The sequence below is a fragment of the Malus sylvestris genome, chromosome 6, assembly GCF_916048215.2.
Source record: "Malus sylvestris chromosome 6, drMalSylv7.2, whole genome shotgun sequence".
In the NCBI taxonomy this organism is placed as follows: Eukaryota; Viridiplantae; Streptophyta; class Magnoliopsida; order Rosales; family Rosaceae; genus Malus; species Malus sylvestris.
The window spans coordinates 26,104,169-26,118,757 of record NC_062265.1 but is presented as its reverse complement, the minus strand read 5'-3'; the positions used below and the strand labels follow the sequence as shown (position 1 = coordinate 26,118,757).

Genomic DNA, 14,589 nt, shown 5'->3' with positions numbered 1-14,589 from the left:
ATTTTAAATGCAAAAGGGTTATCAAGGAACAACTTACAACTTACGTGTACCTCATTAGTACACTGCAATTACTGCATCTTATACTAGAGATATATTCATGTAAAGATATCTTACACGTGACATTGTGTCGATAACCAACCGAGACGTCATAGTAACGATCCAAAAGGGTCCATCGTGCATGCAAGTCCTTCCCCTCAAATATATAGGCTGGTAGGCCCTAAAATACACTGATATTGGATTATACACATCAACCCAACTTTATGAAACTTTTTTTTTCTTCCCATCATATGAGTTAATGGAAGTTCATGCAGCTTTGGGCGGATCCAGAATCGTGTCATTCGGTCCAAGATTATCAATCGGAGGTCGCTTTCTTCAAGTGGTCACAAATTGGTATGCCATTGTCAATGCTAGAGCCTACACATAAAAATGTTACCAATAATTAACGTTGCATCGCAAATGATGCATTTGAAGTTGGGTCCCCAAAATACAAAATAAGAGGAAACACTCACAATGTGATCGCGATGAGGCGGAGCATAAATGCCGGTGGTCATTGCCGTTCTTCTACTGCAGTCACTACGAGGAGGACCCAATATATTGGTAAATCTTGCCGGAACAACAATTACAGGCATCCCTACTAGGTTCCCCATACAGATTCTCTCCCAATCGACTGCATTGCCAATGAAGGCATCAACAGAGAAACTATCTCACTTCCCGAATCAGTCTTTCCCGTGCCCTCTGTGCCTAGAAACAATCATTGAGTATTATGCAGAGGCTAATTATCTCAAATCTAGAAAGTGCTCTTCGTAGTGTTGTAATAAAGTTTAACTATTGCAATTACACTAGAATGACCTTAAGCACAACAACTCTAGTCATGACATGTAGACAAAATACCTAAACATAGTCAACTGCTGGAAATATGCATGCACGACGCAGTTCAGGAGACCATTGGCTTGAGATTCATAATCATCATACTTCCTGGACCGTTGCCACTCATCAAAGTGAGACAACATATCCACATCCATCGTAAAATTTACAATGCATTGTACAGAGTCAACAATGTAGTTGAGTTTGAAAGGGACCATATTAATGCTTTTTGATTCAAGAACATAAATAACCTAAAGACACCATCAAACAATTTTACACAATGATCAAGTGATATGAGTTAATCAAAACTCAATGATACAATTTAGAATTGGACCATGAACCTTCATGTCAACATCATCAACATATCCGACAGTAAGCCTTGTTATGTCCACCGAGAAATGATCCTCGAAGGGATGTCTCTTGATGAGAGGTCATCCGGGTCCTTTCCTTTAATAGCATCCAAAACAATCGCACAATCTGCAGCACTTCTATAGACAAGACCAAGCTTGTCCTGATAAACAAATTTAAAATCAGATTTATTACTCGGTTTAATTCTGTAACCTGCCAAAGGACGAAAGATAAGGTTCTGAATATATTATTAACTACTTCAAATTTAAGAAGAAAAACTTGATCAAATGTTTTATGATTGTTGCATACCAAGCTTTCTAATAAGCTCATGATGCGGGTTTGACCAACAGAGGCAAATATTGCACACAAAGCTGCCACGCCACAATGAGCTGCAAGTAAAGTCATGGAAGCAACTGTTTCAGATCCAATCGCAAATGGCACCATACCTGTAAAAGGTTTTTGTTTAAAGCAACATATTCCAAAAACGTTTCCTCAAAACTTTCCCAACTTTTTCAGTTTATGTTTACAAACAAGAGCACCCTTGGATGCTTTTTAAATAAGCTCAGATTATTAAAAACAAAATTGCAAGGAACAAATGAAGGGGATGAAAAATCGGAGCAGCTCGCAATTTGAAACGTATCTGCTTAGGTGCAAGCAGCAGGACCAGATGATGAACCTGTTGTGAATTCCTCAATATTCCACTTGTTTTTTGTCCTACCACCAAACCAGATGTCATCGTATGCTAGCATTCTAGTAACAAGCTTTGCAACAAGAATTGCTCCAGCAGACTTCAAACTATTCAAAACATAGCCAGAAATAAACAAGTAAAATGCCACTTAACCAAACTTAATTTGCATGCGATTCATTTTGAATGTTTGAGCACCTCTTGAACACCCAGGTTTCGGTGTCAAGAACCTTATCTTTGAAAGTTTTAGAACCCCACGTCGTTTTTAGTGGGGAACTGAGATTATATCCTTCAGTCCATAAGGAATCCCGTGGAGAGGACCTAAAGAAGAAATCAATATGTAATTATGGTTAACCGCAATAATATTGTTGTCGAATTATCAGAGAGACAGGTCGAGGGCTTCACTTCCAAGAACACCGATATTGTCCCCAACTTCGTAATTACCCCTGTACAATTTGTTAGGCATGATGTTTTATCACAAAAGGCCTCAGTATTAGTTGGAGTGGGGTTTGGATATTTACACTCTTCTTTTCTCAGAGATACGGCTTCAATAGTTGCTACTTGGAACTTTGAGATTATTCAACATGATTTTTCCAAACTAAACATCGAATTTCAAAGGGCAGAAAAAGTGACAATTTGCAATTGAAGTATTCAGAAAAACAATCATACCCAAGTAAACTCCTTGGGCAAGCAATTCATCGGCTTCTTTTGCTTGTTGGTTTGCTAATTCTCCAGTATAGGTAACCACATCCTCAAGAACAGGATTGTACCTGGTGTTTTCCTTCAACAATGTATCAATATACAAAGGTCTAGAGTATTTCAATAAACATAAGAAGCTTAGTTTCTTAAAGCTCAGTACTCTTATTACCTCTTCAATCTTTGTATAAAAATTCGAGTAAGCTCCAGAGACGTAATTTTCTTCAACTTTATTAGCTTTCCAAATTCAAGCACATGATAGATGTTCATAATTCAAGATATATATCATGCATATTGTGTAATTGTGTGTGTGTATGTGAGAGAGAGAGAGAGAGAGAGAGAGAGAGAGGCAGAAGCAAAAAGGAACAACTATTCAGATATATGGTCCTTGATCTCCTAGAAAGACAAGTGCAAAACAATATAAATGCGATCAAGAACACAAAATTTAGCACCCAGATGCAATGACACAACAATTTGTGGTTTACTCAAATTCACACAACGATAGCTACAAGTGCAAAACAATAGGAATGCGATCATGAACACAAAACTAAACATCACACACACACACACACACACCCGCAATAAGGATTTGACATGATTCACTCAATTTTGTAGCAACAACTATAAGTGCATGACAATATAAACACGATAGAGAACACAAAAGATTACAATGAAAACAACGACACAAGAATTTAATATCATTCACTCAAATTCTAACAACTACAATCAAGTGCAAAATGATATAAACGTGATCGAGAACACAACTTAAACAATCAAACACAACTAGTACTAGATGAAAGAATAAATGCAAACCCATATGAACACAAAAGAAAAGTAAACAATGGCACGCGATGACACAATAATTTAACGCGGTTCACTCATTTCATATCAAGAGCTACAAGAAATCAAACTTAATTACTCATGAAGGCAATTTCTTCTTCACTTTGTGGTCTTTGAATGCCGGATAGGGAAGGATAATTGAACTTTGAGCTCAAGAGCTGTGATCTCTCATTGCCCTAATCCGGAACGAAAACCAAAGCACAAGGGTCCTACAATCCTCCATTGACATATCCAACTAGCTTTTTGTCTGCTCTGATTGTGGGGATGTTGAACTCTTTTGCACCCTTCACAATCTCCAGCATCTAAATTAAGCACATAATAATACAAAATTACATTAAATTAGGCATGTTAAAAAACACAGATTGTGAATTTACTAAAGTACCTTTTTATCGTTGAAGAAGTTGGCATCAAATAAATCAAATACCCTTCTGACGAATGAAATGTCACTGATTTTTTCAAGGATTCATTCTTGTTCTTCTCACTGTCCTGATCAAATCAATAACAGAATATTTGTGCACTTAAGAAAATTTCACTGAATTAAAAATAAACGGACGGAAAAATTATTATTACCTGAGCAATTAGGGAAATGATCTTTAACTTTTCCATGCATTATTAGGGTAAATTTATTTTCCCTTTGGCCAAAGAACTTCATTACTTAAATATAATGTCCAGATCATGGTATAAAATATCGATGATATCGGAAATATCGGTAGTCCAAAAACATGGAAATTTCGATGGAAATATCGGGATATTATCGATATCGATAAAAATTGAATAAAAACCATGGAAATTGTAAGAAAAACTTGGAAATTTTTATTGAAACTTTGGAGAATGTTTATTTAGTCAATTATCTATTAGTTTATCAAAAAAATTAGAAAGAAATGCATTACATGATGGATTTAACTGATTTAAGTTGATTATACATCGAGCTGGCAAACACTGTGAGTGTAGAAAATATGTAGTAATTAATGAAAAAAAGATTAAACACACCATAATCATTTATATATAATGATTTACTACAATATTTTACACTTTATACATTGCATGGTAAGATACATGAGTGATTTAGTACCACATAAAGTTCCTATAAGGTTCAAAATTTTCACTATCTTCATCATCTCTATATGTAGAGTAAGTTTATTGTGAAGAGTATTCATCAAATGATAAATCCCCAAAATAGTTTTGCATGTAATTGTTAACATGCCACTCATATAAATATAAATATTTTAGCATATTATCACTAAAAGATAAGTCATATATGATGGTTACGGTGTTGGAGTAAAATGGGATGGTTCAAATCCCCTTTGTGTTTTTTTTTCCTCCATTTTTCCCTTTTTTTCTTCTTTTTTCCTTCCTTTACATTGATATTTTCGATATTTTAGCAATATTACACCGATATTTTGACAAAATATTGCTGAAGTGTGAGCGAAATTATCGACATCGATATTTTCCGATATTATTGTCGATATTGTCGATATTTATACGATATGTACATGGATATATTCCGAAATATCCGTGATTCAAAAAAACCGAAATATCCTCGATATTTCGTCGATATTATCGATATTTTAGACTATGATCCAGATAATTACTTCATGTAAAAGTTAATTTTGTATTTTTCACTTTTCATTCTGCAAGTAGCAGAAACAACAGTACTAACACAGAGAGTGGGAGAGAGAGTTACCATATTTGAAAGCTTGGAGGAGAGGGGGAGAGAGAGAGCGCATGAGATGGCCGTGGCATACATGCATTGGGCAAAAAGGAGTTTACATAGGGAGGGTTTCCGACTGGTGAAGAGCAATTAACTGAATGTTTCACCATTTTTTTTTTGTGAATTTCTTTTTTTTTTTTTAAATTTAATGGGAGAGGGTAATTTTGGTATTTTCAAATGCTTCACCTATTTGGCTTCTCACTTTATATATAAAAGACTAGCCCCTTACCACACGCGTAGACTAGCCTCTTGCCTTTGACACTTTTGATTTTTTATTAGAAAAAACAAAAAACAGAAAACAAATAATAATATATTTAAAAATGAAAATAAAGTTAGGTAGGGAGTGGGGTTTTTTTTTTTTTTTTTGTGAATTTCTTATTTTATTTGAAAATTTAATGGGAGAGGGCAATTTGGGATTATGAATGTTTCACTAATTTTGCTTTCTCCCTTTATATATATAGAAGATGAGTACGACTTCCTCTTCCATCAACATATTTGGTTTTTTTTTTCTTTTCCGTTTTTGAGCTAACAGATATTAGATAGTCGATTACTAAGGACTTATTTGGAAGTGCATTCAAAATGACTGAAAACGTTTTGGTGAAATTGATTTTAGAAGAAGCTTCTTGCAAGAAGCAATAGATATCTGCTTCTTGCAAGAAGCACTTAAATGCTTTTCCAACATCCACTGGATTTTTTTATTAAGAATTGGTTTAAAAAATATTTCATCAAAAACACTTTTTAGTCATTGTAAAAGCACTTCCAAATAAGATCATCTCTATATTAAGGGAGAAATTAGATCGTTAAAGAATATCGCAATGTTAAAGAATCAGATTAGTCAATAACATGTTTACTTATTTACAATAAGACTCAAATTAAGAAAGCAGCAAAAGCAGAAATATGAATCGCATCAACTATTTTCCCTAATTAATTTAATTTGTCAATATCTTGTATTAACAAACATAAAGGAAATTAGGAATAGTAAAAAGCAATTAACACCTTAGGTCAAGGCCTAGAGTCTCACGCGTCCACGATGAATTTGGGGGGGGGGGGGGGAGGCTTTGGTTGAAGAACCTTCGTTGCCAAAGTTAGAATTTGAGGGAAAAATATTTAGAGAATTTTGGAGAATTTTGCAAGAGTGTTAGAATTAGGTTTTTTGAGAAATGAGGCGGTATTTATAGGGGTTTGGCTGGCCCCTATTTGGAGAAAAGGGGTCTGGCCACTTATGATGATTTTTGGATGTAATTGTAAGATATTATGTCAAAATAATATCTTGCAATCAATTAGGAAATTAATTAGAAAATTAATCAATTAATTTAGGTAATTAATCCTATTTTGAATGAATAATTGAAGGTTACCTTGTGGGGAGGATTTGATAAGGATGGATGAAATAGGTTTTGAATAAATACCTATTTTAATCACTTTTGACCTTGATTGAGTCGTGATTGTCCGCTGCTTGCGCGAAGGAGTTCAGGTGTCCCCTCGAGGGTAATTTTGTCTTTTTTACCCAAGAATCCACGTGTCGTCTCCATATTTTTCTTGATTATTTTTTGCTCCACAAATGCCTCCACACCTGTTGGGCTGCTCGCAGGAAAGGGCAGCAGGTGTAGAGATCTTGTTGCTTTAGGAAACATAGGATTGTTTCCTATTTTTGATGTAGATTTCCTTTTTAATTGGAAATTAGATCATTCTAGGAAAGAGAAATAAATTACTTCCAAAGTCTATTTAAGTCTACCTTAAGTAGATTATTAAATCAACTTTAGAGAGTAATATATTCTTCCGTACAAGAGAGAGAGAGAGCGCTAGAGGATATTTGTTCCCTCTCCCCTAGCAATCTTCTACAATTGCCCGTGCAAATGACCGTCTTTCGTTACTTTCTTCGTCTTCACGCCGCTCCAAGGTAATAAAAAAAATATTCCTTGTCTTCGTAATTTTTGGGAGCCTCGAGACTTGAAAATTGACTTGACGGGGTCAAGAATGTGTGAGAAAGTGGCTGAAAAGCCACAGTACAGTTGCTGTGGTAGGGTGGCTTTGGTGCAATAGTGGCTCAGCTCGGGCTGATGGCTGGCAGCGTGGGTGGCTGGCTTAGGCGCCACGGTTTAAGCCTTTGTGTCTGGGCTGCATGGAAAAATGGGGTAAGCGCGGGGAGGGAGAGTAGCAGGCCCCTAGGCTTGGCCTACTTAATTGGACCGAGGACTGCTTTTTTTTGTTTTTTGTTTTTTTTTTGTGGCTAGGCTTGGGCCCGTGCCTGGGGGGAAAGAAAGAAAGGTCGAGAGCCTTGTTAAGCCGTGAGGCCTGTGTCTTCCCTTTTTCTTTTTTTTTCAAGCAGCCGTCTAACGAATTTTCTTCGCGTCTTTGTATAATTTCTTCAAGCATGTCTTCCTCAAGCCATAAGAATGATGATGGTGCATTGCCATTGTATCGTCAAGACGAGTCTTTGAGCAAGGTTGCTTACTTCAAAATTAGCTCCGATGACTTGTTTAAAGACTTCCTTGAGGCATATAGACACGTCATTCCGTCAGGAGTGCATGTGAAGCGTGTCAAGGATGGTAGCAGCCATGAGCCATGTAGTGGGGCTCAGAGAGCCATAAAGTTCCACCTTTACTACTTTGTGTTGGGGTTCACTTTTCCTATGTCGCGTTTCTTCCAAAAAGTGCTTTGTTCCATGAGATGTGCCCCCGCTCAATGTTCTCCGAATGCGGTCCCCGTGATGGTGGGTTTCTTCAATCTAAGCCAATTCTTTGACTTAGATCTAACTGTTGGTACTTCTTTGACATAGGCCACATCGAGGAAGTTGGTTAGCTGCGATCTCTCCATAAGCTCTTTGACCATTCGAGCAAGGGAGATCATGATTGGGCTAAGGAGACTTTGGAGATGAGTGGAGAATGGGAGTTTGATTCTTTCCCTGAGTTGCGTGTTCCGACGGTTTTCATCTCCGATAAGTAGGCTGCTTTGGACTTTCGCTAAGCTGCTTTCTGATTTATTGATTGTGTCCTTCTATTCTTATGGATTTGGAATTTGGCTCAACTCCAAAGACTTCTCCAGACATGAAGAAAGTGCATATCGCTCTGGGTATCCCTTATAAGTACCATGAGTGGTGTTGGTTGCTTAGTCATCTTCATCGGGAGAAATATGGGTTGCCTCCGAGATAGAAGATAAAGCGAATCAAGGCTAAGGCATTGGCTCGCCCGATCATCGTTGTGGAGCCCACTACAAATGAAGGTAGGAAAATGAGACCTTCCCCGACTGCTCAAGAGATGCCGAATGAGAAAAAGCTAAAGACTTTTTCCATTGCTCACGAGGTTCACCGGCTGCCCTAGGTTTGTGATTGACTTGACTTCTTCCAAGGGTAAGAAATATGAAGCTGCTAGATCCGTGCTAGTGACGTGTCTCGCTCCAAAGGTAGATAGTTCGATTACTAATAGGATCGTTCATCGTATAAGTTTCGTCGTGCCCCTAGTGCCAAAATTTGTACCAAAACGTCCGTCTGGGGCTAAGTTTGGTTCACCTTTGGAGAGGCCTGCTACTTTGAAGAGTGACAAGGTGCACTTGCCTGCTAAAGTGGCGCTAAAACTCGTTCCCTCTGCTGTTGAGATCGGTTCATCTGCTACGAAGAATGATACTATTCGTGCGGGCAATTGTGAGAAATCTACCAAGTTTGTTTCTAGGGAAGCTGCCGAGACTTATACGCTCTTGAGACCAGATCTGCTCGAAGACATGAATGTGTGTGCCAGGTTTGTTAATGGCATCAAAGGGGTTGTTGGCCCAAGTTCCTTTGCGAAGCATACGACTGAGTATAGGAGGACTACTCTACTGGCTATAATGCAGAAAACGACGATTCTAGCAGCCGAGTCTATGTTCCTTAATCAAAAGGATAATAAGGCTGCCAATAAGGTGACAATAATTGTGGTAGCCGAAACTTATTCCTTGGCTGAGAAAGTCAAGAAGTTGGAATCTGAGCTTGCTACTTTGAAAGGGTCTAATATCTCTGCCCCCACTTTTCTGCAGCTTGAGACCGTTCGCCAAGAGATCATGGATTTGAATACTAGGCTTGACGCAATCCAAGTAAAGTATGAAAGTGCAAAGAAGGAGATCATGTGTTACATACCTCAGATTCAAGATCTTGAGCATACCATCTCTAAGTTTTGTTTCGCTGTTTACACAAAGGATGAAGAACCAATTGCTCCTTACAACCAAGTAATCCACTTCAAGAAGGTCGTTGATAGGCTTGAGCCTCAAGTGTTGGAACTCCAAGGTGCTTTGAAGATCAATGACAGTATGACGAAGGAAGTGGAAGAGTTGCAGTGCATCTGTGCTGGCCTACTCGAAGAGAATGAGCAATTGAATGGTGAAAAGGCTAGGTTCAAGACTTTGCTTACTCAGAGTTAAGCCAATTTCTACAAGCTGGGTTATGTAGACCATCTCTTTGAGCGGCCATTTGACTTTAAGTTTTTTGGTAAAGACTTCGAGACCTTCTCTATTTCTTCGGAAAACTTACTCGTCTTTACTTTTGAGGCTTCCATTGGTGAAGTAGTTAGAGAAGATGATGCCTAGGATGGAGCAACCGAGGATGAAACGTTAGATGGTGCCGCTGCTAAGGGTGCTGCGACTGTTGAAGGTATGGCAATCGAGTAGTCGTGAAGTGTCCAAGCTGCTGAGAAGTAGTCTTCTAAATAGTCTTTAGCATTTTCTTTGTTTTCCTTGTTGCTTTTGCTTGAACTCATTCCGTCTTTACTAGTCGTTTATCAATTTTGCCAAGAAAAGTTAATAAATTTGCTTCCTTCACTTTTCTCCATCTTCACTACTTTTGCTCATGTCCTAACCTTTAGACTTTATAGACCAGTGGCAGACGTGCTACTTTTCTATAATCAGATTGGCCCGCATAGCCTATGCATCCATAAATGTTGGCATAGAACTTTGCAAAGTTATCAAGCATAGGGTCGGCAGCCGGATATCTTACTTACAGAAACAGACGAGTCTGAGTAATCACTTGGCTGTTAACTTTGGCTTTCTCCAATTCCGTAGGTTGCGTAACAAGTATCACAACACTTTATGACTTGGTGTAGGTTGTTCTGCGCTTTGGCAGAAATGAAGCCCATCAACTGCGTAGCATGTTGGGAATAGATGAAGCTTCGTATATGCGCGCTAACTTGTTCAACCATTCATATAAACGTGAGATTGTATAAGTTTAGCGCTGCTTTACTGTCCGAAAGGCAAGTCGTCAACAGTCTTCTGGAAACCGTAGGCTGCCTTAGTACACTCGGTAGCAGCTTTAGGGTTCCAGGGCAGCCGTCTATAGGCGTACTGCATAATGTGCCCCATCCGTCTCTAAAGCCCAGTTCCTCACAGATTAGGCAAAGAGTCCCAAAATCCTTCAATTAGCTAAGCCTTGAAAAAAACCATTGTAGCTACTTCTAGGAATCCCGGCGCAAGCCATATGCATCTAGTTATATTAGGGTAGCCTGACTCATCCATGTCTGGATATTTGAAGTGTAGATTTTACCTTTTCGCACTGGAGAGCATGGTTGGTCCCTTGGATGGTGTAATTCCTGCGATGAGTCCCTAAGAAGGGTGCAATCTTCTTTTTGAAGTGCAAGAGAGATCAGTTGTTGTAAACATGTAGTCGAGCCCAGTTGTAAATTAATTCTAAATTCCTCATTGAAAAACGAGGTGGTGCCTGTTGAGCTGCTTGAGTTCTTCGAGCTTTGTTGTAGTGGGAGGTCACACATGGTACTTCCTCATATTGTAGGCATTCCACTACTTTTCGATTTCTTTGTCATTCATGGTGGCGATGGTGTAATTACCCTTACTGCCTACTCTGCTGATCTTGTACGGACATTCCCAGATGAGATCCATCTTTTTGAAGTCTTCTCTGTAGGCAGTGATAAATGATTCTCTTAGGACTAGATCTCTAGGTTGAAACCGCAGAATCTTGGCCCTTTTATTATAACTGGAGAGGAATTGCTACTGGTAGGCTGCGATGCGAATGATGGTCTGTTTGCGCTTCTCCTATGCTATATCTAAGAGTGTGGCCATCTCTTTACTGTTTTGCTCAATGCTTGGCAGTAGAGTGCTGATACTTGGCACGATGACATTGAGATGAATGATTGCTTCTGAACCAAATACCAAAGAGAAAGGAGTCTCACATTTAGCTCGTCTTTTGGTTGTGTGATATGCCCATAGACACCTGAGGAGTTCGTCTGGCCATTTTCCCTTCTTGTTTGAGAGGGATTTCTTAAGGCAGTCGAGAATCGTCTTGTTGAATGCTTTAGCCTACCCATTACCTTGAGAATATCTTGGTGTAGACATGTGCTATTTGATGCCATACTTTTGGAAAAACTTCACCAAATCTTTACCCACGAATTACGGGCCGTTGTCAGTGACAATGGATTGAGGGATGCCAAATCAACAACTGATATTCTTCCATATGAAGCTCTTTATGTCAGTCTGAGTCATGGTTGTCATGGGCTCTGTTTTTACCCATTTAGTGAAGTAATCGGTTGCCACGATCATCATGCCCTTGCACCCAGTAGTGGGCAGCATTGGCCCTACCAAGTCGATTGCCTACTACATGAACGGCTAAGGACTTGTCTGCGAGTGTAGCTTGCTGGCAGGCAGTGCTGGTACCAGCTTGTAGCGTTGGTAGCGGTCGTACTTCTGTACTAACTCCTTAGCGTATTGATGGTAGTCATAGTTTGAAATATTGATAATATCGACGAAATATCGAGGATATTTCGGTTTTTTCAAATCACGGATATTTCGGAACATATCCATGTACATATCGTACAAATATCGACAATATCAACGATAATATCGAAACATATCGATGTCGATAATTTTGCTCACACTTCAGCAATATTTTGTCAAAATATCGGTGTAATATCGCTAAAATATCGAAAATATCAATGTAAATGAAGGAAAAAAAAAAAGAAAAAAAAAGGGAAAAAAGGAGGAAAAAAAAACACAAAGGGGATTTGAACCCCTCCCATTTTATTCCTCCAACACCATAACCATCATATATCACTTATGTTTTAGTGATAATATGCTAAAATATTTATATTTATATGAGTGGCATGTTAACAATTACATGCAAAACTATTTTGGGGATTTATCATTTGATGAATACTCTTCATAATAAACTTACTCTACACATAGAGATAATGAAGATAGTGAAAATTTTGAACCTCATAGGAACTTTATATGGTACTAAATCACTCATGTATCTTACCATGCAATGTATAAAGTGTAAAATATTGTAGTAAATCATTATATATAAATGATTATGGTGTGTTTAATCTCTTTTTTCATTAATTACTACATATTTTCTACACTCACAGTATTTGCCAGCTCGCTGTATAATCAACTTAAATCAGTTAAATCCATCATGTAATGCATTTCCATCTAATTTTTTTTTATAAACTAATAGATAATTGACTAAATAAACATTCTCCAAAGTTTCAATAAAAATTTCTATGGTTTTTATTCAATTTTTATCAATATCAATAATATCCCGATATTTCCATTGAAATTTCCATGTTTTTGGACTACCAATATTTCCGATATCATCAATATTTTATACCATGATGGTAGTAGCCTGCATTAAGAGCTTTATGTACTAAAGATCAGCATCCGAGTGATTTCCACAAGCGTCTTCGTGGATTGAGCTTAAAACCTTTAGGTCGTCAAGAGGCACTAAGCAACGGAGATATGGTCAGGTGTACGATCTTCAGACGAGAATGCTACTCCACATGTAGTAGCGTGATGCCTTTATTTGGAACTTTCTAGACTCCAACCTTTACATAGGGAGTGTGCCATTGACCAGGTAGTCTATAATAGAACTTTGTCAGTTGGGAGTTGTACTAACCTGTGACACTTCGGCTGCCGGCTTTGCCTATATGTTTAGCTTGTCTAGATACTCCACCGGAATAAAATGTTTAAGTTGGAAGTTGAGGACAGAGCCTAGGGCGGCTAGCGCGTCTGTGTGTGCGTTATCTGCCCACAAAACTTGAGTGAGAGTGTAAGTCTGAAATACCTCAAGTTGCTTGCGTACCTTCTCTAGGTATTGCATCATCCTCAGATGTTTTGTCGTGTACTCCTCAGTAGTTTGGTTGGTGATTAACCGGGAATCAGAATTTATTGCGAGCTTTTTTACCGACAAGTCTTTTGCCATTCTGAGTTCTGTTGGTAAGCCATCGTACTCTACTTTATTATTGGATGCTTTGAAGCCTAAAGTAATCGCCTACTTGAGCATTGAACCGTCTGGGGTGACAAGGATCATGCCTACTCCCGAGCCTTTGTAGCTGGATGGGTCATCAACATGCAAATGCCAAAAGTCTCCATTGAAGGGAGCAGGTGCGGCTAAGGTGTGTTCAACTGCTTTCGGGGTGTCGTTGGGCCGATTTGTTACGTCGCCTAGGCTAGGCATGAATTCTGCTATGAAGTCTGTCAAGGTTTGGGCCTTTATCGTAGTGCAGGGTCGAAAAACTAAACCGTATTGGCCAAGTTCCAATGCCCATTTCATCACTCGTTGAGAAGCGTCTAGACCATGTAGGATCGATCGCAGAGGATACTAAGTCATGACGATGACTGTATGAGCTTCAAAATATGGTCTGAGCTTCCAAGTTGCAACAACTATCGCCAAAATTAATTTCTCTATCTTTGGATATCTAGTTTCCACATCGAGAAGAGCTTTAAAAGTGTAGAATATTGGTAGTTGGGCCCCCAGCTCTTCTCGTATGAGGGCATAGCTCGCTGTTACTTCTGAGACTGCCAAGTAGATGTATAAGTCATCCGCTGTTTTCGGCTTGGATAGTAAAAAATGTGATGTGAGATACTTCTTTAGGTCTTGGAAATCTCTTTCCCTCTCATCATCCCATTTGTCTTGTCGTGCCCTCTTGATGGCCTTGGAAAAAGGCTTGCATCGATAGGTGGACCGCGAGAGAAAGAGATTAAGGGCGGCTACTCGTTCGGTTAAGCTTTAGATCTCGTTCAAGGTAGTTGGAGATTTCATCTCTAGGATCGCTCAAATTTGCTTGGGATGTGCTTCGATTCCTTGTTGGGTTACTATGTACCATAAGAATCTGCCTGAAGATACTCCAAATGTGCATTTGGCGGGATTGAGCTCCATCTTGTACTTTCTAAGGATATCGAAAGTTTTCGCCAAGTTACCAATGTGGTCTAATCGCTGCTTGCCCTTCACCATGATGTCGTCGACATAGACCTCCATGGTTACTCCAATTTGCTTCTTGAACATCATGTTTACTAACCTTTGGTAGTATGTGCCTTGCTCGATCACGAACGCGGTTTTCTCCTTGTCGGGCTCATACATGGTTATTTGGCTATAGCTAGAGTATGCATCCAAGAAACTGAGTAGCTGGTTCGCATAAGTTGAATATACTAATAGATTAATTCGAGGAAGCGAATAAGGATCATTTAGGTACCGTTTGGT

General features: G+C 38.7%; 1 pseudogene; it reads right to left on the bottom strand.

Annotated features, from left to right (window-relative positions):
- Positions 1 to 303: 303 nt before the first annotated feature.
- Positions 304 to 4,043, bottom strand: LOC126625562 (uncharacterized; annotated as a pseudogene).
- Between the last annotated feature and the right edge of the window lie 10,546 nt (positions 4,044 to 14,589).